Source organism: Branchiostoma floridae, chromosome 6 (genome assembly GCF_000003815.2).
Source record: "Branchiostoma floridae strain S238N-H82 chromosome 6, Bfl_VNyyK, whole genome shotgun sequence".
In the NCBI taxonomy this organism is placed as follows: domain Eukaryota; kingdom Metazoa; phylum Chordata; class Leptocardii; order Amphioxiformes; family Branchiostomatidae; genus Branchiostoma; species Branchiostoma floridae.
The window spans coordinates 22,387,466-22,411,833 of record NC_049984.1 but is presented as its reverse complement, the minus strand read 5'-3'; positions in this window follow the sequence as shown (position 1 = coordinate 22,411,833).

Genomic DNA, 24,368 nt, shown 5'->3' with positions numbered 1-24,368 from the left:
ATAAAATACAAAATTACAAGAATTTTTTTCTTCCTTGGAGACGGTCAACAATGTTTTGACGAAAAATTACCCAAATGTGTTGTAGTCTAATGATTCCCTTCGTGAAACGAAGGGTTTGTTTTGAGTGCTGTTTTTTTGTGAGAGGGACGTTTGTCAGCCTGATAACTGGGGAAGGCATGGATGGATTGTTTTGATATTTGGTATGTGGGTAGGGTTAGACATGACGAAGGAATGGTAGGAATTGCGTTACGGCAGGGCGCTCTAGCGGAGTGTACTGCAGCAGAACTTCCGGTTTTGATATTTTTTTTTCGGGACATGTTTGGGTGATAATTTTTAAGTGGTAAGTAGCTGTATAAATGAATAGTAAGGTGTGTAAGTTTTGGCCACTTAGGGGTTTTGCTGGTGCGGTGAAAGTCATTCTTGTGTTAGGTTTTGAGAAGGAATTATGGAAGCAGGGGTCGATGGATCGGAATGACTGTAGGTATGCAGATAGCTTAGGTAGTGATGTACATAATTGTATGATTATTATGCAAATTAGGAGGTAATTAGCAGAATGCAATAGGTATGTGTGCAAACCGTTGTAGGGTACGTGTCTGTGGACAGAAAATCTCATGAACGGCATGACAGGTTGATCTGATATTTGGTATGTGGGTAGCTCTTGAGACAGTGAAGAAACGTACGTGGCGTTTTATCGTTTAGTGGCTTTTGACGGTTTTGCCGGGGATGTTTGTAGTTGGAAAATAGGTCCGGCAGTAAACCAGTGTGGCTATATTTGGGTGTAATGGTGTAACGGTTCTATATTTGGGTACTGACGTAATGCTCATGCCCAAGCCGACTGCAATGGTTATATGTTGGTTGTTACGTCATGGCGATGTAATGCTTAGGCGTTCATGTGATGTGGTTTGGTTTCTGTCAGAAGAACTGGTGGTCTGATGGAAAGATTGTGTTCACAAGAAGAGGTGGAAAGTCGTTGGAGAAGAGGAGGGCACTGAAGCGAAAGTGCATGAGAAAGGTAGGAGATCTGTTAGTGTAAGCAAGCACTAAGGTGAGACGTAAAAGTATAAGGTGCTGGAAGTCTGTAGTTATTTTGAATGTGATAAAATGTCTAGGGGTCTTAGCGTGATACAAATGTGTTTGTAATGTTGGAGACGTAATGTCACTACAGTATGGAAATGCATGTCCATACATATAAGGTATGAAACAGAGACATTTACACGTGACATCGATGTCTTTATTGATGTGTAGGAGCATTTCTATGTCCAAAGGTATCCGTAGAAAGTTCAAAATTTGGCTTCCCTCGCGGCAAATTTGTCACTTCGATGATTGGCACTTTTCCGAGCATCTGTAAGGGACGCTAAGTATGGCGATTACGCAATAGTGGTTTATATTTAGGAGTTACGTCATTCTGCGTGGGCTGCAGCTAGTTGTGCATGGGCTCCCCACAGGAAGTGACCCCAAAGGTCATAGTTGCGCAATAGAGGACAGCACGACTTATATATACCAGACGATTACAAGACAATGGTACAATAAGGACAGTACATTATACATGATGGGGTGTAAATGTTTCCTATAAGATTTGATAATCTGTAGATTAAGGGCAATGAATAAGGGCAATGGTGATATTGTTTACAGGGCCCTATATTATACGTTTTAAAAGGGTTGTACATGTAACAGTTACTACCGGTACAATACATTGTTGAACAAAGCAGGGTTTGTTTTTCACAGTACGAGGGGGGTGCAATAAGCTCTTGGCCTCACCAAGAAATAACAAGCACAACTCAGATTTTCAGGCACAACTTCATAGTATGAAGTCTTTTATCAATATCCTCCAAATTTCAAACCATTGGAGTCATTACTTTCCAGGCATTCGTTTTTCCTAAATTAGAAGGTAAGTGGCGAGAAAAAAGTTGTGTGAATTGTGATCAGACATGTGTGGGTCTAGTTTCCCATGCCATAAATTAACAAAAGACGTTGTCAAAATGTTTGATAATGATTCTCTTCCTATTTCAAGCAAAAAGAATTGGGTTTCTAACTTCCAGCAGCGCAAATTGACCCACACACTCAGGTCAGGTCAATTGTCCACGTTTTTTTCCTTCTCCCTCACCTAACGTTACTGGGTGTCGCCTGCAAAGTAATGATCACACTAATTTGAAATTTGGTACATATTTATATAAGACTTTATACTTGACATCTATGCTTCGAAATCTGAGCTGTGCTTATTTTTTCTCGGTAAAGTCGGGGACTTATTGATAACCCCACGTACATGTATAAAGTCTTATATAAATGTGTACCAAAATTCAAATTATTGTGATCATCATGTTGCAGGCGACACCCAGTAACGTTAGGTAAGGGATAACGAAAAAAAAAGGTGGACAATTGATCTGCAACCTGAGGTGTGAGGTCAAATTGTCTAATCACACTTCACCCTTCTTTTTCTCCCCACTTACCTTCTAATTTAGAAAAAACGAATGCCTGGAAAGTAATGACTCCAATGATTTGTAATTTGGAGGATATTGATAAAAGACTTCATACTATGAAGTTGTGCCTGAAAATCTGAGTTGTGCTTGTTATTTCTTGGTGAGGCCAAGAACTTATTGAACCCCCCTCGTAACTTTTAGTCATTGATGAGATTGTTTATAGGGATTGTACATTAGACATATAGGATGCACAATGTAGTGGACTTCATTGTGAAACAAAGAATGCTACATCATCATTGTTGCAAGCAACAAGTCGGCAAAAATGATCTGTAAAGGGGGCTGTACAAAGAAAAACTATAATTTATAATATCACTTTGTAGAAACGTCCATGCAATGTATCAAGTCGTCAATATTGACAATATTGATCCGTCAACCCTTCCCTTGTTATTACCATCTGAAGGGATTTTTCTATTGCGTACGCGCGGAAAACTTGCTGTCAATTCCGGGAATTTTTACCAATCGGACATACTAGTACACAACTCAGTTAGGCTAATATTTCTCTCTTTGTCAGCTAGAGTCCATTCCAAGTCATCGTGCGGATGTTTGTTGTCATTGTTTAGAATTGATTTTAAAGTTTTGAATCTAGAATCGACATTTGATACTTCAGAAATATTTTCAACATTATTTCAATTTTATAAATATTTCCCCGGTCCTGTAAAACTTTGGAAATATTCATGGTGTGGAATTAGATAGTTCTAATGGTTTCTAAATAATGATAACAGCATTCTACCATTATTTACCATTTTCTACCATTTTTTGTAACATTTTGTAAATGGGTCAGTGGGCTGGGAAGATAGCATTTCACACATCCTTGCAAAGTATGGTTGGGTGTCAATGCAGCAATGACCCACCACAAAGGATCCACCAGTGCCCAGCAGTGAAATCTAAAAATATACAGAGGCAACAACATGGCTTACTTTTATGGGGGCAATTAACTAATTTTACCATTTGTCAAAGTTTAAATGTGAAAGAATCACACAGAGGTTTCACAATTATTCTAAAAAATATTTTGCACAGTTACTTTCAAAATGTTTCTAAACTATTCAAATGAATTCAAATAGATGAATATTTTCTTGGTCAATTTTAAAAAAAATCAATTATTGTGGCTTAGATATTCTTTTATTCAACATAATTCAGACTTATTACAAATACTAGAGTTCCTCGAACACACATCTTCGCCAAATAAACATTCTTTATCGAAGGTCGTTGTTTTTGAATGATTGATGTATGTAATTATGGCTATAATTGGCCGGCTAAGCACCAAATACAGCTTAATACGAGATGTTAATATAGCAAAGCTGGATGTAAGGTCTTTAGTTAGGCTAGGTTAGGCTAGGTCTTTAGTTTTATATAAGATTTCACTCTACAAAATGTACATTGCAGTCTTTTCGTAAAAAAAAGAAATAATAAACAAACTTTGAGTGACTGGCCTATATATTAGATAATAGGTCATCTAAGGGTTACCTAAGGGTCATACGTAAGGATTGTTACGGCCCCGCCTTGGTGAATGTTTGTGTCCATCTCATGAAAATAGTAAGTAAAGATTTGCAATCGCGAGTTAAGTCAGAGGTATTTTACACAGTCTACCTGGCCTGGCTATCACGTCAGGCTACTCAGATCCCCCCATTCATAGCCCCGCAAAGACAAAATAGCTGATTGACAGGCATAGTAATTGCTAATCTCCAAGTATTAGTATATTCATAAGCCTTACTTAGATCTTCCTCTACAACCTAGCACAAACCGAGACAAGATACGATACCGCCCGCGTTCTATGACCGCACTCGTACAACCCGGAAGTATATGATATTGTCGTAATCGGTTGCACGGAAACCCCCATGCAGTGTGAAATCGAGGCCAAAATCAGGCAAAAAGAGCCAGTTTGAAGGCCAACTTTGACTCTTCAAATCTCATCCCGAAATAGTATTTGAATCATTAAGCGTACTGTATGCGATCGAACAACTCATGAGGATTACGTTGGCACCTTTGACAGCCTGATTTGGCCCACCGCGATGTTTTAATCTTTTTTTACGTGACCATGTCTTATGCCTCAAACGGGCGGGCGTGTAACACCCTGCCATGGCATGACGATTAGTTCTGCTCCACCTTTGATTTGTCTGTGCTTAGACCCGGAGACTGAGGGCAGGGGGTTAATTTGGTGTGACTGGCCCTTGTCAGGGAAAGGAGATCAGGCTTCTGCTTCTGTCTGAAGGGCTTGAATGATAAATGAAGATTAATGGTCCACACATTAGTGCTGGACTAGGGTGACAATGGTGCCAGTGTCATGTTACACTGCACACCACTTTTGTAAGGGATGTGGTTCTCTCCATGATAAGAATCCCAAAGTAATTATATTAAGTAGATCGCAATTTACATAATTAGCATCTCATTATGTTGATAATCACCCTAAGTACCTACCTACCAAAAGCAAAGAATATCCATCAATCCCCTCTGCAGTTATCCTTTTTAAAAGTTACAAACTATAAGACCCACTGCAGTTCCAAACAAGCTGCTAGGGGGCCCAAAATTACACCATTCACTCCTAGTCCCAACAGCTATCCACCACTTAAAAATCATGAACATGGCACTTCTGGAAAATTTAGGCGCAAGCTTTGACGCTCACTTGCAGTACCAAAACAAGTCGCTAGGAGGCCCATTATCGAACTTGACCTTCCTTTCTGTGTCCCCTACCTATCAACAAAATATCATTAGCATCCATGTAGAACATCTCGAGTTATCGTGTTAACAGACAAACGCAATTACATACAAAGCCAGCTACAGCACCATAGGTAAAAGCTAGCTAAACCATTCTCGCACATGACAATCCTTTACACAACCGCTACACACCTGCCAAATATCGTAGAAATCGCCCAGCTGCATTTTGAGTTATGCTTCTCGAAACAAACCTCGAAAAAATACAAAGGTCGCTGCTGTACCGTAGGAAAACGCCAGGTAAACCATTTTCAAACTAGGCATGCCTTTCGACAACCGCTACACACCTACAAAAAAACAAAAAGTTCCATCCACAATTTCTCGACTTATATGCTGTTGACCTACATACAGACCCAAGTAAGCAATCTTATAATCTTCGCTGGCGAAGATAATCACCTAATATAAAATCCTCATGGTGACTTGGAATTGACTAATGTGTCTTATCTTTGAGTATCTGCTATTTTGAAATGAAGTAGGCGTATAATTTGGGTACCTACTGGCTGGCAAAATACACCTAGTTATTATTATTAATATAAACTGTCCTCATTATTTATGCAAATTAGCCCCTGATTTGCATGATGAAAATTGATTATGTAAGGCATCTCCAAAGCTATCTCACTCACTCGCTCGCTCACGGCCCATGACAAAAGCTATCTCCATTCCAAATACCATGACAATCTGTCAACGCAATGATACAGCTACGAGGGTGAGTCAGAAAGTAATGCAAGTGGTTTCATAACAGAGTCTTTCTTTGATCGAATGAGTTGAAATTTGGCACAAAGGTTAAGACATCTCTCCTCTTGAGATTGAAACATCTAAATTTGTTGCTCATTGTTTTATGAGTGACTGAGCTGCTTTCAAGGTGACCATACCCTTGGTATCTCGTCAAATGAAAAGTGGGGTCCAATTAACGTACAATTAAGAATTTCCCTAAACCATTTTTTTTATTGTGGGAGACTAAGCCAGTACATGCAATAAGCTGCATTTCTCTATAAGCCACACGCTTATTTTCAACACTGAAATCCGAGCAGTATTTCTTTTTTCGTTGCTGGTGTAGAGTGAGGTATACGCGGTCTTCAGGGTCATGAGATCTGCAGTGTTATGATTAAAACTTTCTGTAGCCTACTTTTTCATTAACAAAGAGAAATGAAACTTAGCACACTTTTTAGTCTTTAAACAGTTAATAACTGTGTAAAGTTTCGTTTCTTTTGGTAAATGGAAAAGTAGTCTTTTAACCAACAACTCACGAATTCGTGTATAAATCCAACCGCTCTATAACGCAACTTACTGCATCCTAGCAGCTGTAAATAAAGAACCATTACGAGTTTAGAAATGAAAATTGGTACGCAACCTATAGAGACATTTGTTATCATACATATATAATTTCAACCTCCTACAGTGATTTTCAGTGGGTCAGATTTAGAGGAATCGATAGTCTGACAAGCTACCAAGGGTGTGTTCATCTTGAAATCAACTCAGTTGCTCATAAAATGATAAAGACCAAATCTAAAACGTTCAATCTCAAGAGGACATATATCTCTACCTTTATGCCAAATTTAAACTCAATTGATTAAAAAACGAGTCTGTTATGAAACCACTTGCATTACTTTCTGACTTACCCTCGTACATAGGCGCGAAAAAAGTTGTAGAATTCCGAGAATTTTTGCCAATCGAACGTATCATTTTCTGTAAGGCTAGCCCCTGAGATGTCTATAAAAAACACCCTCCAACCATCACACCCTAGCCCATTTCACGAAGGTTGAGTTCTACGAACGCTTGTTGTACTTGTAGTGACACTTGCGAGGTACCCAGGACTATAGGTGTAGAAGTCAAAATAGTTTGATAGTTGCCAACTTTGTTAGTGATACCAGTCTACCACACTAGTGTCACTTTTACTACACCAGTACATGTCTTGAATACAGGAATGAATGCCTTGTAGGCTGTGCTACCATGTTTTGTCCCTTTAACGTTAGTTCTTGTTGCAACGTTTATGGTGTCTATTTTGAAAATGTACCCATCTTGTTTCTTTTCTAAATTTCGCCCTATCTCACTATTTTTTTAGTCTACTGAGGATGGCATCCATAAAATTTATTTGCTATGGCCTAATTATCTGACGGTCCTTATCTGTTCATTACCTCCGTGAAAATGGAATTATAGTTAATTTACTGTGTCAACACTCAACAGTAATATCATGCAAAGCCATTTACAGCATCTCAAGTTATGCTATTATCCAAACACACACGCACACGCACACACACACACACACACACACACACACACACACACACACACACACACGCACACACACACGCACGCACGCACGCACACACACACACACACACACACACACACACAGACACACACACACAGCCCACTTCAGTACCATCGGAAAATAGCAGTTGAACCATTTTCGAACTCAACCTTTAATTGTTTTCACAACCGCCATATACTCAAATACCAAGGAGGTTTCAAATACTAAAGTATCATGAAGATCCATCAATCGGTTCTTCGATTATATTGTTTACCTACATAAAGAGTAGACCCACCTAACACTACGTCATAACCGAAAATATAATCTTCTTGGCGGAGGTAAAAACAAGGCCAGAGAACTACCACGCTAACGCTTTTCCATGCCACATAACATTAACAAAATAAGGAGGAAAACACCCCTTCACATGAAAATGGTGAAACCCCTTAACTCTTTTGATATATGGGCTTCTGTGTGTACATGTGTGGCCAGTGTTTTCTACGCGTGTGTGTTTGTTTGTGTGTGTTTTTGTGTGTGTTTGTTTGTGTGTGTGTGTGAGTGTGTCTGTGTGAGTGTGTTTGTGTGTGTGTGTGTGTGAGCGTGTTTGTTTGTGTGTGTGTGTGTGTGTGATTGTGTGCGTTTGTGTGTGTGTGTGAGTATGTGTGTGTGAGACAGAGTGTGTGTGTGTGTGTCTGTATGTGTCTGTGTGGTCCTGTTGCAGCTTACTGTTTGGAAATGTTACCATAGCAGAAGTGGGCTTGTGCGGTGGGTCTGGGCGCATAATGGCTTCAAAACTGCTAAATTGTAAATGGTATTCTTGCGTTGCATACTATAAATTCACAAGTCACAAATTCACTGAAAATAGATATCAAATTGCAACTCAAATTGCATATTCTAAGAAAACTTCCCAGAAGGCCTGGAGCTAACAACGCCTTATTTGCCATTCCCTTCCTTTATTGGTCAATCCGAAATGAAACGAGAGTGCTATCCTGATTGAAAAAGAAATTATTTTAGACAATTTAGACAAAAACTAATCTTTCTTACCTTTTGTTCTAGACGATTAATTTGTCTGACACGGAAGAGTTGCTAATAAGACGCCACACAGCTCGCAAACCCCACTCATTTCTTCGGTGCGGTTTGGAAGGTGTTGTCCGCCCAGTAACTTTCTCGATAATCCTTCAGTGTTGCTGTGAATAGAGACAGTGATCAGTCAAAACTGAGGTACCATAAAAGGTACAGACTTTTATATCGTATTCATGGAGGGGCGCTAAGAGGGGCATTAGCAGAAGGTCCGTATCAGACGGATTAGTTAACGTTCAAATTTTCCCAGCCGCATTTATGGGTGTATAGGGGATGTTCCTATCTCCCTTTCTCTAACGTAGCGGTACCCAATGTTGTCCTATCTGTTCACAACGCGTTAACTGAAGTACAGACAGTTATAACGTATGCTTTGAGGGGTATAGGTGGAAGGTCCGTATCAGGTGGTTTAGTGAACGTTAAAATCTTTCCCATATCTATCGGCGTATAGGGGTGGTACCTATCTCCCTTTCTGTAACGTAGCGGTACCTAATGTTGTCCTATTTGTTCACAACGTGTTAACAGAGGTACATACATTTATAACGTATGCTTTGAAGGTCCGTATCTATCGGTGTATAGGGGTGGTCTCTATGTCCCTTTCATTAACGTAGCGGTTCCCAATGTCGTCCTATTTGTTCAAAATGCCAATTATCCTTAATCTCCAAGCAGATCCTACAATGGCACAAGATAGTTCCAAACTGGCAAAGGAGTGTAGTCAGCCATTGAAGAGGCGTACATTTGCCATGTAGAATCTGTCTCCAGTCGGCTAGAACAAAGGCTATTAACATCCAATTATTTGTGCTCCTCCAGGTTTCAGTGCAGGCAGATCCTTTGTTAACTGGACTCCGATCCCTCTTATACTAGGGAATAACTCACGCCTTTCCACACAGATGTAGAGCACTTGGTGACGATGTGTATTCACTCAGATGGTATCGTACCGGAGTGTCCCCCAAGCCTCAGTCCGCATGCGTCGACTGTTCCATCAGTGAGGGGGGACTCAACCATTCTAAATAAACTAACATTCCCCCTTTTTTGTTTTGGCTACTCTACATAAACGTTATATAAGTTTAAACAAAGAAATCTGTTAACAATCTACAACTAGAAAACTATAAAGGTGACATAATTTTGAATACTACACAAAAGGTATTTTTGGAATTAATACTTACTAAGTTCTAAAGAGAGTAAATAAACTAGGAAGGTAGATGAACATATCAGACTTTCTCAACATATCAATGTAAACTGTCTCTTCTACACACTAGTACAAAACAACCAATACCTTCTTCTCATCACAACTGTGTGCTAGTAACAACACTCTTCTCAGTGTATCACGATATACTTCTCCAACATACTTCTAATCAGACTTTCTCAACCAATACCTTTGTCTCATCACAACTGTGTGCTAGTAACAATACTCTTTTCAGTGTATTACGATATACTTGCAATACAAAATGCTCTTCAAAAGTGTCATACAAAATACTTGTCTCTCTTGTAATACAATGCATTTCTCCAAAAACACCAGTGTACGACAAACAATATACTCATTATTAAACTTCCCCTGTGTCCTTATTTGGTTGGAATGTCCGTATGACGTTCAATGTCCTTATGGCAATTTGACCATATGTCCTGTTGTTACGACCGTTAATAGGGATTTGGCAGTCACACCTTTTTCCGGCATAATTTCCGCCAGAGTGCTGCCACTGTGCTCAGAAAAGAACTGCTGGTTTTACTGACTTGGGCTTCTGCATTAGCGTTTTCTGTGTTGACTTCTTGACTGATTTGGCCTTCTGAGCATTCAGTTTCTACTATGACAGGTTCGTTGTCTTCTGCGTTGCCTTCTTTGTTGTCTTCTTTGTTGACGTCTTGACTGATTTGACCTTCTGGGCGTTCAGTTTCTACTATGACAGACTTTGCTGTCAGCGCCTGTTTTTCCTGACGGCTTTCCAGTTTTGCAAGGCAACCAACCGCGTCCTGGAACTTCTTTGTCAGGCTGTCAGTCTGGAGAATGACGCTGTTTAGATCCATCTGTAACTTTTGAGTTTTGTCTTTCTCCGTAGCTATCACTTCTCTCATGGAGCTGTTCTCATATCTCAACTGATCAGTCAACAATTGCAACTGTGAAACGTCATCCTCTGTCTGCTCACCTAGAGATTTGAGTTCTTGATTGGCTTTGCTCAGTGTGGCATTTTTCTCCTTGAGATCAGCTATATTAACTTGGGCAGTCTGGAGATCAGTCTTAAGACTTGCAATCTGTGCTGCATTCTTGACTTGGAGAGCAGCTAGCTCTTTATGTGGCAGTGCTGCTGCTGACGGAGCACTATCCCCTGTATGGCACTTGCTCTTGTCAGTTCCCTGGGTCACTGTGAACACCTCATTGACCCTGTGTGGCTTATCCACTAAGGGAACACAGTAGTGGCCAGATGCCGTCAACTTGAGGTCGACGTTCTTACCAAATATTGTGGCCCTGTCCTCCTGCGTGTGCAGTACCACACCGGCCTTCTTCATGGCATCTAAGGACAGCAGTAACGGAATGTCCCGGTTTACAACATCGGTTGATATCAGCACCTGTCTGTCAGCTATGTTCGCAGGGATTCGGTATCTTCCCAAGGAAGGTAGTGTCTCATCCCCTCCAAACTTGAACACATGGGAACTGATGTCTCGTGTGACATTCACCCGTGCCTTCTTATCCAAAACCGATAAGTACTTATTCAACCACGCACGACCACATACAGTGGAGGAACATGCCGAGTCGAGGACAGCACATAACGAATCCTCTTCTGACCCTTCTGACATCATGCACTCGGAAGCACCATGGGCAAACATCACCGTAAACTTTGTATCTTCAGTCTCTGTTGCGTAGGCCTCCTCTGTCGTCGCATCTGGACATTTCCGAACCAGGTGCTTGAAAGAGCCGCAACAATGACAACGCAGGAAATCGCCATTACGATCTTTTGGATTCAGCTTTTCGCCAGCATAATCAGACTTTTGACCCGATCTATACGCCTGGGGCCCGCCATCTTGGAAGTGTCCTGACCTGTATGTATGGGCGCCGCCATCTTGGAAGTGTCCGTTGCGATTTCTAGCAGTGCCTGTCTGTCCACTATACCCGCGTCCCGAACCACGGTACCACTTTGCACTGCCGCCACGGGATGTCTGATAAACTTCTGCTTCAGTTACATGTGCAATCTCCTGCTGAATGCCGCCTGAATAAGACGAACGTGTCGATACCAAGTCGTCACTGAATTTTCTTAAGCTGCTTTTTGCTTGTATGTACAGACTAACTTCTTCCTTGGAATAATCTACTCCAGTCATTACGAGCTTGGCCTCTTCTAGAGTAAGGTTGGCTCGGCGGACAAGTAGTAGACCCAGGACGGACTCAGGCAAGGTCACTCCACCGGCTCTGTTCAGTGTGTTATATAAAATGTCAAATGTGGAGATATACTCACTGATAGTCGTTGTCGGACCACGGCTGTACTTGTCGAAGGCGACGAACGCCTCCCATAGCCGCCCCGTGTTGTCTCTCCGCAAAAGCTCATCCAGTTTTTTGAGTACGTTTTGGAATGACTGCTCATGGCTGAACTCTTCCTCGGTGAGTTTTGTACTTAAGAATTCCCTCGTCTTGTGCTCATCTCTTGATCCCTCCGGTAGACTCAGCAGGATTTCAATACCTCGTTTCTTCTTCGGGATATTCGTAATTTTGTTCCACAGAAGTAACTCAAATCTGAACTGTTCGTAGCTTTTGTTTGCAAGATCAAGCTGTGGAATTTTTGTCCGCGCGCCTCCCTCGCACGTCGCCATTTTTGGTCAAATCCGCGCCAAAAACACTGCACACAGAATCGTCGACAGAACCACGTACACGGTACTAGTGTCCAGTATGACAGTCCGAACTTCACTACTGGAACCACCCTCTGCTACCATTTGTTAACTGGACTCCGATCCCTCTTATACTAGGGAATAACTCACGCCTTTCCACACAGATGTAGAGCACTTGGTGACGATGTGTATTCACTCAGATGGTATCGTACCGGAGTGTCCCCCAAGCCTCAGTCCGCATGCGTCGACTGTTCCATCAGTGAGGGGGGACTCAACCATTCTAAATAAACTAACAGATCCCCGGTAGCGAAACACACTCCTAAGCCAGCTTGACTCCTTTGCCAGCTTTTGATACTATCTTATGCTACCGTAGGATCTGCTTGGAGATTGATTTTCCTGTCAAAATTGCGGACAGAGCCAAATGTGCATGGATAGATAAGCTCTTCATTATCAAAGTCTGTCTATGCACAATATATGACCTGAAACTCTTACTGTGCTGGTATAACACCTGGTGAGCCTTAGTCTATACTACCGAGGTATGTGATAAAGAATTGTGACTTATTGTTGTTAACTATAGAGTCTTTCTCCTTGTACTGCAGTTCATCACAAAAACAAAGACTCGGCGAAAATTCCATAGACGTATTATCAAAATTACTGAACACGGTAAAAAAGCTGGCAATCTATATAACCTTTTGTGTGATTTAGACAAAGTGTAAAATTGAAATAATGTCTCATATAGAAGACTCATCCTTGAACAACAACAAAAATGCCTATCCACAGTGATGGAGGAAGACGACGCTCTAAGTCGTCAGGGGGCCGAGGCAGAACACGTCGTGTCTAATATGGAAGACGATTACTCGCAACCGGTAGCAATGCAGCCAAGTAGCGGTCCCAGTAGTCAGACGGTTAGGGTACAGATAGTGGTCACTCCTGATGACTCCTACTCTACGCTGTCAGATACGTATACAGAAGCGCAGACAGTCAAAGCAAGTAAATCCCTCTCTATTCTGACAGTTAGAACAGAAACAGAGGCTGAACCAGAAGACTGCTACTTAACTCCGTCAGGAATCTATAAAGAACCAGAACCAGTAGTGACAAATCTAAATGGCACTGCCTCTAGTATAACAGTTAGAACAGAAACAGAGGCCGGTCCTGAAGGCTCTTACTCGACGATAGCAGGAATCTATAAAGACCCAGAGCCAGCAATGACAAATCCAATTGACACTGCCTCCAGTCTGGCAGTTAAAACAGAAACAGAGGCCGGTCAGGAAGAATCGTACTCGACGGTATCAGGAATATATGATGACCCAGAAATTGTTGCGATAAAGCCAGGAAACACCATGGCTAGTTTGACAGTTAGGACAGATACAGAGCCCGGTCCAGAAGATCGTTATTCAACCCCGTCAGGAATCTATAACGACCCAGAACCCGTGATACAGACAGGTAACGCCCCTAACAGTTTAACAAAAACAGCGGCTAGCGCTAGTCCAGAGGATTGTTACTCCACGACATCGGAAACAGTAGAAAAACAGCGACATGGTGACCAGCCTGGAAGAACAAATGTTGTCGAGCAAGAGCGGATTCGATGCCAAGAAGCATCGCCGGATCGTACCGCTCCTCCGTTACGTAAGTAGACTATAAATACGTTATGGTAATGTTTATTTGCAAAATCATGCCCGAAGGCTAATTGCACAAGGATTAAGAGAAGTAATTAGTGTGGTACATAAAACTAGTGTCTAATCAACTACATGATACAATGAATACTATTGTCGGGTTTGACTTCTTCTTTGAAGGCAGTGGTTAATGAACTGTCCCACGTTCTGTATGATGGTGGGATTTTGTGCTTTTAGTAGAAATATAGCCTTTATGTTATGTTTATCTCCATCTCTCTCTGTGTCTCTCCCCCCCTCTCTCTATATATACACAATATGCATATACCAACTATCCTTCTTTGAGCCCTGTCTTAACACTCAAACTATCTACCGGGTTCCCACTGAGCTTATATCTGTTCACATTTCAACTTCCAAATCCTTAACTTGTTACACATTGTGTACCCGAAAACTGTACGTCACCATATTTTAGCCACTTTGAGTTTGAAGGCACTTTTTTTGCATTTCAGTATCTTGTCACGATTTTCTATAAAAAGAACATTGTCTATATAATTGGTTCAAATGTGTTCACAGAGAACAAAAGGGAGGAATCTCTCCCCTTTGGCCGCTCGAGGGCCTCGCTGATTCGTGCTTTCACCATGGCATCAGGAGTAGTTTCGGTAACTTTGGCGGTAACAATGCTTGGACTCTTCATTGGTGAACACATGGAAAATCGTCTTTTGGACCATCATATCACACCGCCTCCTTGGGATAATGAGGTAAACGAAGTTTTAAAGGAATTGTGTTCTCTTGACACAGTCACTTATAGCTTCAAAGATTGTGTTTAACTACGACTCTTTGTGGTTAAGACCACTACATGTACAAGCTGCAACGAAGACCAAATTTACGCCCTGCTTTTGAATTGGGAACATTTTGCTAGAGACAATTTGCATGGGTAGAGCCTTTTGCATAGGGTAAGGGTGGGTATCGGTACAGTAAATTCAGGTACAGGTACGGTCCAGGTCTAGGTCCGACCTGAACCTGTACCTATTGGTTTGTGAATGGCCAATACTCAAAACAATGGTTCATGTCACTACAAAGGAATCTGTTTAGTGGAGTATCCAATCTCTCCTCTACGTCTCTCTTGCTATTTTTGTGAACTCAAAACACGTAAACGCCTGCAACCGAAGTGCCTGTATGATCTGCTCATTTTCAAATCGGTCCAACATCCGGTCACTGAATTTTTTCAGCTTCGTTTTTTCCGGACCGGTCCAACAAGAAAAAAACGGTTTTGTACTGGTACCCACCCCTAGCTCTTGAAACCTCCACCTTTGCATGGGAAGCTTGCATCTGCTTGGTGATTACTAGCTATATAGCTATATGCACAGCGACCTCTTTTTTTTAATCTGCTGCTATGATTTGTCTGTACCTAATTACACCCTTTAATTTTTCAATGTATACATTAATCTGTCGGCGAGAATAAATGTGGGTTAAATTCTGTGGTCTGTTTCAGCCGACAACAATGCACGGTATCCCGAATGACCGCTCATGTCAGGATAGGTTTTGCACGATCAACACGACAACGACAGCTGTACCACCTGAATACACGGTGAGTACATCTGACTATTCACACTTTCTTCGCTTTTCTTTTCATTCATCTCCGCAACAATCTACTTAAGGCCCCATTCACACGAGGGCACGAATGAGCCGGAATACCGTCAGAATGAAAATTCTACTCATGGCAATTCCTGGCAATTCGTAGTGTGTTCTAGAAATTCTAACTGCATTTCAGCTATTTGTACCTAGCACCTTTTTTTTTGGCTAGCCCGAAAGTTTTTGACATGTTAAATACTGTCGAGGTGCATTCGAAGTGGAGAAATATCGAACGGCACTCATAGTGGATTCTAAGTGTATTCGAACTATTCTAACTGCAGTCTCACCGCATTCTACGGTATTCCAACATTATTCGAAACATTCTTATCTCATTCGATGGAGAACAGAAACGGCAAGCCACCTCGAATCCTGCCAGAATGTGGCTGAAAGAATATCTGGTGAAAACGCTTTCACCGTATATTAGTATAAGGACTAAACAAGGCGCATTATTGCGGATGTACCGTCTAACCATGTGCCAGAATGCATAATGGTCCGCTGAACCAATCGTGAGACACAGCCAACATAGGCAATTTCAAAAACTCTTGTCAGGAGTTCCCAGATTGTCTTCTATCCCAAAAGCGCTTCTGGTATACTTTTTAAACTCTCGAAAACAGACTCTTGCGACTTCTCGCGAGGTCGAACCAAATATGGAAACCTGGGCGTAAACAATCACCGCTTGCCGTCTTGTCAATCGCCATGATTGACGGCGACAAAGGAGCGCGTCTGATATAGCCAGGATGCGCTCTGGTTTAGAGCGCTTTTGGAATAGAAGCACATCTGGGATGCAGGCCTATCCCAAATGTGCTTCTATCCCAAAAGCGCTCTAGGGATGGAGTACATTTGGGATAGATCACCCTCCTTTCCCGGAAGTCAAACATCTTTTGATAAACAAGTCTATAATATCTGGCTTATTCGCACTTTTTTCACTTTTCTCTTCCATCTCCATCTCCTCTTATCTCCTCCACATAGATTCTGAACAATGCTGATATAATGTCAAAATATTTTGGCAATGCCTCAGGGGTGAGACCAGTACAAGACATAGCAATCTTTATTGACACGACAGAAAGTACAGTGACTTTTGTGTGTTCAAATATACACTGCAACAAAAAGTGAATACAGAATAAATATTGAATCTCTACTAAATAAATAATACAGGATGATTACAATCAGGTGGAGCCAAACATGAGTGTCACTATCTTTTCTGTTCGCTGTACAAGAAATCCAAATATTGTACGGGAATATATTTGCGTAGCATGGGTGTCATCCCCTAAAGCAAACAAAAGGGTTGAGAAAACGGTTACTAGTACTACGGAGGATGTCACCCAGCCTAATGTTTGTCTGGCCTTCTCCAGATAGAGTACGAACTACGTTTCAATAATCAGCCAAAGTATTTTGATTTTGAACTGAAAGTGTTTCTATTTCTTCAGGCATCAGTAAAGGGGTTTGCCACAGGCAGAACCACGAACACTACGTCGGCATTGGAGCCTACAGCAGTTACAGCTAAACACGAGGTACTGTCCAGCACAACCAACGGCAATGGTAAAGATATCGCACTTTACATACTTTATTTACATACCGTAAGCTAAAGGCACAACCCGCCGTAATTTGTCCGTACGTTTTTTGGAGGCCATGTCCGCCACGTATTTCTGAAAACGTTCAGGCTATACAGGGCAGGCGCGTCGTCCGTACTGGCACGTACGGGGGGGGGGGGGGGGGGGGGCGAGTCCGCAGCCCGATGGCACACACAATTTTGCCTGCACGTATTAAAAGTTCTATCCCGTGTCTGTGTGCTCCAAAATCCGTCGGATTCCCTATGAGTTCGTACAGAGCTCGAGGTGGTATTTACCACTTACGGATCCCGAAAGATTGCCCACATTTTGGTACGTAGACAGCACGTTTTTGCACATACGGCGGGTTGTGCCTTTAGCTATACAGATTCTAAATGGATCAGAAATTACATTTATCATTGAATGTGCATGAGAATCATGAAAATTAAGGCTAAATATATTACAAATCAGCCCGCTCTAAGTGTTTTCACTGACGATTTGAGTGTAACGTTATATTTTCTTTCCAGAGTTTCAAGTGGTTCACAGAGGTATCTTTAGGTAAATATAAATGATCTATATACGACATTGAAAGTTTGTTATTTATTGTTATTACTGCAGAGAAGCCAGGAAAATACGCCAGCCGTCAGCCCATCACGTTTGCTGTTGGTGGCTCAGGGCAGAAAATATTGCGTGGAATCGCCGTGTCGTCCGGAAACGAAATATTCGTGGCCGATTCCTACAACAACAAGGTCCATATCCACAACGTGCAGGGCGCGTACATTCACCACTTCTCAACTCTTCTGCCTGGTCATCCTGACAGAGAGATGATGCCGCAAGATGTATCAGTTGACCGAAAGGACAATCTGTGGGTCTTGGGGCGTTTCTCGATGCTTTGTTTTCGAGTAGTGCAGTATAGCAGGGACGGACAGGGACTGTCCATGTTGGAACTGCATTGCGGTGCTCGGTTTGGTGGAATCGCGGTGGACCCTCGTAACAACAACATCGTTTTGAGGAGGAGAGACCGCCAGTTGGAAATCCATATCTATCGCCCCGACGGCTCGTTCGTATGGAAGTTCGGAGAAGGGCTATATGGAAAAGCAAGCTTCGTCGCTGTCAACATAGATGGAAGCGTCCTCATGCCTGTTGACAACAAGATACACGCCTATAACCAGACCGGGGCGGTTCTCTTCACTTTTGGGAGCAATGGAAGCCATGGTGGGGGACTGAGAGGCATCTGTACGGACAGTTCTGGGCGCGTTATCGTAGCGGACAGAAGAAACAGGCGGGTCTCCGTGTTTACACGCCGCGGACAGTTCGTTCGTCACGTTGACGTTGGATGGATAATGGTCGAGCGCGTTGCCGTGGGACCAAACGGACAGTTGGTAGTCACGTATCAAAATGAGGACACTGTCACTGTCTTCACATCGTACTGAACAGATGTATACTGTGAATACAGAAATGTTCGCGGTAGATTAATGTTCGCGGTTTTCGCGGTGACCTCTTCACCGCGAACTTAAAACCATCGCTACCATTTTTCTATCATGGTATTAGACTGCAGTCTCTGGTGTTACCGCGAAAAGCCCCTTTTCCCGGTACCGCGAAATTAAATCCCCGCGAACTTAAATGCATTTACAGTAATGACATACTTCTGAAAATAGTTTCATCAGGTTGGTAGAATATAGGATATAGGAAAATTGTTTTTACACAACCAGCAGGTACTTACATTGCTTACGTTTCGATGTCTCTCAGACACCTTCGCCAGAGCTTCTTACTGGAGTTCTGCTTCTCACCGCTATATATAGCCGATGTAGGTGGCGCTTTTGCGGTGAGAAAACAATGACCAAACGTGACTAAGAGGCATCAAAACGTAAGCAATGTATGTACCTGCTGGTTGTGTAAAATAAGAAACAAATTCCCCTATATCCATGTATAATTTTACTTTATAACTTTTATAACTTTACTTTATGTCATTTCAAATGGTAACGTAAGGCCCTGTACATATATGTGGGAGCTTTAGGCGTCATTTCTCTGCACGTAAAAAATCCAATACATCTAACACTACGCTGGTTAATTGAGAGTTTTAATACCTGTCAGTACAAGTAGGGCGTGTGCGTGTTCGTGTTGCTCTAAGCTTTTGAACTTTAATAGTGATTATCAGCAGTATCTTTTATCAATATTTTTTTTCATCTTATGAATAGGTGTATATTCTCAGCCACCATATACTGAATGTTTGATAATAAGTCTGTCACATGTTTCAAGGATTGCATGCAGAAGTAAAGCGACGAATTGTACTTCTTTGTACACTGATAAAATAGAAACACAAATAAAAAGGGAGAATGATAGAACTGCAGTCATTTTGTATTTCCTTCTAGTCTTCATACATGTAAGTCAAGTTGGTTAAAGTTGCCCGTACATCTGTAACAGATGCTTATGGGTAGCGCCCATCACCATTTCTGTAGCCCTTGGGCCACACGGCACTACAGCATGGGGCTAGTCCACTGGTTGTGACGTTGTATAATTGATATCTATCGACATTTCTCTCTTTCTCAGCTACATATGTGACAAGCCTGAAAGTCCTATAATGGAATGCAGTGGATTTATAAACTTGCCTCATTAATCATGCAAATAAGCTGTTGATTTGCATAATTAGTATTCTATTAGGCTAGTCATCACTTAGGCTATATGGCAAATCATGACGATCTCTCAACATGTTCTAGAGTTATTCTCGTCCAAAGTTTGATGGAAACCGGCTCCTGCAGTTTCAAAAAAAGGCACAAAGTCACAGCACTTACTCCCTGCTATCTGCAACTAAAAAATCACGACCACAGCATGTCCAGAAAACGTAATATCAAAAATGTCTCGCTGCAGTACCTTAGCAAGCGGCTAGGGGGTCCATTATCGACCTTGGCCATCGTTTTTGTGACCCCTACCCACCTACCAAATATCATTAGGATCCATCCAAGGGTTCTCGACTTATGCTGTAAACACACAGACAGACAGACGCACAAGCCCATATGCATAACATAACCTTAGCCATTCTGGCGAAGGTAATTATGATAAGAATATAACAGTCTTCCCAATTCATCAACCCACGCTTGGAGAGTAGGCATACATGTTATCTGTATACTGATTTGGCCATAATGGAACAGTGGGTTAGTTTGGCGGGCTTTTTTTCACACCTTTACTCGTATGTGCTAGACAAGTGAACAGTTGGTTTGGTTATGTTGATAAGAGAAATCTGTTTTTGCATGAAGCTCATGTAATGCAATTATAGGTTTATGTACGGAGTACATTCATGTACTTCTGTAGAAACCCATGGCCAAGTTTAAACTAAATGAAATCGCTCAAAATATGCCAGATTTTCAGGTATATCCGAAGACCATGGATTGATGAAGTCCACAGCTGTGATATTCATCACTATAAATGAAGAACTCCACAGCCGTGGGATTCATCAATATTGTGATGAACTTCACAACTGTGGGATTCATCGACATACTGATGAACCCATGCAATGCCCGTTCCGTCACTAAGAATGGCATTTGGTCGTGCAATTCGCCGCTTAATTGCACGGCCGGCTCTTTGCCAGTGAATTTGGTGCAATTATCCGGCTGGTGCAATAATGCGAAGTTATCTAGCTGGACCGCACCGGTTTGGGATTCCATGCAGTTAACAGAAGTGTGCGTTAATCCGTTGTGCAATTAACTGGCTTCCACTGTATCATGAAATGAACGCCCATTCCGTAGGTCGCTATGATACTGGCATTTGGCCGTGATATTCATCGATATACCGTTATGTTGAACTCGAAACGAGCCCTGTTAGTCAGCCAATTTTAGTTGATACCTCTTGATATAGAACGATATTTGCCGTTAAACTAGCATTCAGATTTTTTTCTGAAATCTTTAAAATGGAGATGGCGTCATATTCGCCATTTTGATTCTCTTTGTAGTAACCATATGGACTGAATATATGATGACGTTTGCGATACATCTCCGTGTATCATAAGACGTAAGTTTCGATAAACTGTAAATGAACGTTTGTAACATACTTCTCATTAATAAAATAAAGGTTTAAACAAACAAACAAAAAAACCGTAGTTTCGGGTCAAGACTCAAAATGTATACGTTATGAAGTGTCCATCCCCGCATTGGATTTTTTTTTCAAATTCAATTTTGGAACAATCCATTTTTGCATAAGGATAAGGGTGGAGTGAAAATTGCTGAATTTGCTCATAAGTAAATACCGGCCTTTCTAGTTATATTGTTGCATCTGTTGTTTTGCATTTTTAGAGAAGACAAAAAATTACCCCACACCCAGTTAATTGGCTACAAGGTACTGCATTGCATTTGCTGAACGACTTGTAGTCTGATCACATACAGTATAAAGTTACTACAGTACTTTAGAGTGGTGTTTGTCGTCTGAATGCTTCACCTCACCTCACCTACCCCTTGACCTCTGTATGGGCCGTTGGGGCACCATGGCTCCATCCACTATTCTCCTCCACTTGTCTCTGACCTCCGCCGCTCTTATGGTCTCATTGATGTATTACTAAAATAGATCCTAGCCAAAAAATAAACGGCTGCATGGACGCGTGTTTTTAGCGGTGAGGAATTCCCTTTTAGCCAGCGGAACTGATCTCAAAGGTTAGATTGTTTGTAACTGAAGAAATCAGCAGGTAAAGTTTTGCAGCCGCGCTCTAGGTCGGAGGTACACAGTCAGTGAGTGGTGCGGTTGTAGCCTATTAGCGAAAAAGTGCTTTTTGGGGGGGGATTGACTAATCGTAGTTTGTAATTGCTATAAAAAAGAACCTATGTATAGTTGACGTTGGCAATTTTTTCCCATGATATAGGGTAAATGTGCTCAACATAGAATGAAAAATCTGCTAAAATCTTACGTAGCTTCATTATGAACGCACCCATGTAAACCACGAATTATAACATAGAAGTCTATGGGAAGAAGAAACTCATCAATGGGACCTTATGTCTGAATGCAGATTAGCTTAAATGTACCAGAAGTATTTTACATGACATTGTATTCTTTTCTTTAGAGTCTGTTTTGTTTGTTGTCAAGAAACTTTGAGACTTAAGACTTTATTTGAAAATCCATTAGTGAAGTGCCCTAGGGCACGCCACTAATCTTCCTGGACTTCATGACAAAACAAAGACGTAACATACATTCGCACAATTCCACCAGGTGCCATTATACCGCCACCTCAAAAGACGTTGTTATATAGGCCTTCTCAAGATTGTCTTTAACACCTAAATATCTCAATTGTATTACATTTACGATATTCAACATTCGGTATTCAAGACAATCTTGGGAAGACCTCTATACTAACGTTATTTTCACGTGGCGGTATTATGGCACCTGGTGGAATTATGATAGTCGATGTTAAAAGTAAAAAGTATTTATATTCTCTACAATCCCAATATAAAGCCATCCTAGTTTTGTCCAAACCACTTTGAAAGTACCCTTTTCGAACTTCCAATTTAAATTGTTACAAATAGTATCGGTATTGTATCACACAATAGATTGACGTAAACCAGTCAAAGCTAATTACTCTATGTAAAAGTCTCTGTGCAGTGGTTTAAATGTATATCGACTGACTCACATTCAAAATTTTCTACCATTACATTCCATCCAAAAATGAGTACTAAGCTTCGGCTAGGGCCGTCCCTCGGACAGGACCTAAAATGCGGAGGCCCCGTGTCTGGGGAGAGCCATACCCCAGGCACATTAAAAAAACCCGCCACACGTGCGATGGTGCGGTGTGAGTGGTTCAGTCCTACAGTCCCTTGGCCGCACCTGGGGCAATTACTGTCGTATTGAGGTCACCTGAGTGGCGCCGAAAGGCAGCTCGCTCCAGACCCTTGCGACTTAGCCCCGCCTATTGTAAGCTCCTCGCAATTCAGCCCCTGGCTGCCAAGAGAGAGTGTCGGCCCACCCAATAACAAAAAAAGCGCTTTTTGATACTCTCCGAGCAGAGGTTAGTGGGGAAAATCGTGACTTTTTCCGTATATGCCACGGTATTTTTCGACCAGCCTCCCCAACCATTAGCTGGTCTTTGCGGACTTCAAAACCCCAGATATCTTTAAAAAGCGCTTTCCTCTGCTACTGTCGTCCGTTAGACATTCAAAATGAGCTGAACGAAGTTGACAAGTAACGGGAAATCGCCGGACTATGTCAACCAGGAAATTGGGATTTTGGCCTTCATGGTCGCTATACATTGGAGTGGAGTTTGATAGGATAGCGATTCGCTGTTAATAGTATATGAGCCTCCGTTATCCAGCAGAGGTTGGCGGGGAGGTCGAAAAATACGGCATATAAGGAAATGATCACGATTTTGCTCACCGAACTCTGCTTGGAGAGTATTCTTTGACATGTAGTACGCTACCAACATTGGTCCTGGGGTCTCAAAGTAGTTTTCAGCACGGCAAAGAAGACATACGTAGATTGTATCGTGTTTCATTCAGTGGGTCCATGATGGACCTTCTATCACAAAAATAAACGCCCAAGAATTCAATGATTCTGTTCGTATTCGATCACTTATTGTGTAAGAAAGTATGAGCAGTACTTTTACTGCTAAGAAGTAAAAGTGAATCTTGAACCTACATGTAATTTTTTGTTTGTTTTGGTTGAACATTGCAGTATGTCTGTTGAAAAACGTAAGACAAACCCGACAGACCACATTACGCATAACAGTAACACTATCTGCGTCCTGATGTAAATGCAAACTCCTTATATTTCCTCTGAAGAAGGTGCTAAATGTCTGAATGGATTAAGCTGTCAAATTGATTGCTAGAATTTATAATACGTACAAACTTGAGACCATTCTAATGAACTATAGTAATCTCTCAGGAAGGCCGCCTATAACGTTACCGGTCATTCACCCTGTATACATCCCGTCTCATTAAGTTTAGACTAAACCATTTGTTACCAAGGGGGTTACAATGGAATCACACAATATCCTCAATAATTATGCCAAAAATACTTATTAGCATAAAGGTATATCATTGTGTACATCTTTGCCTAAGCTACCAACATGCCCAAAATGACGGCAATCTGTTGTTCCTTTCTTCAGTTATCCTCATTGGAATGTATCGACAGAAATGCCCCTGCAGTTCTAAAATCCAATGTTAGGGGACTCAATGTTGTCAAACCTTGTCCTGATGTCACAAGCTACCTTCCACCCACATGTGAACACTATATCATGCCCAGGACAGGAAATACATCAAAACAACTACTATGATGGAATATTCAA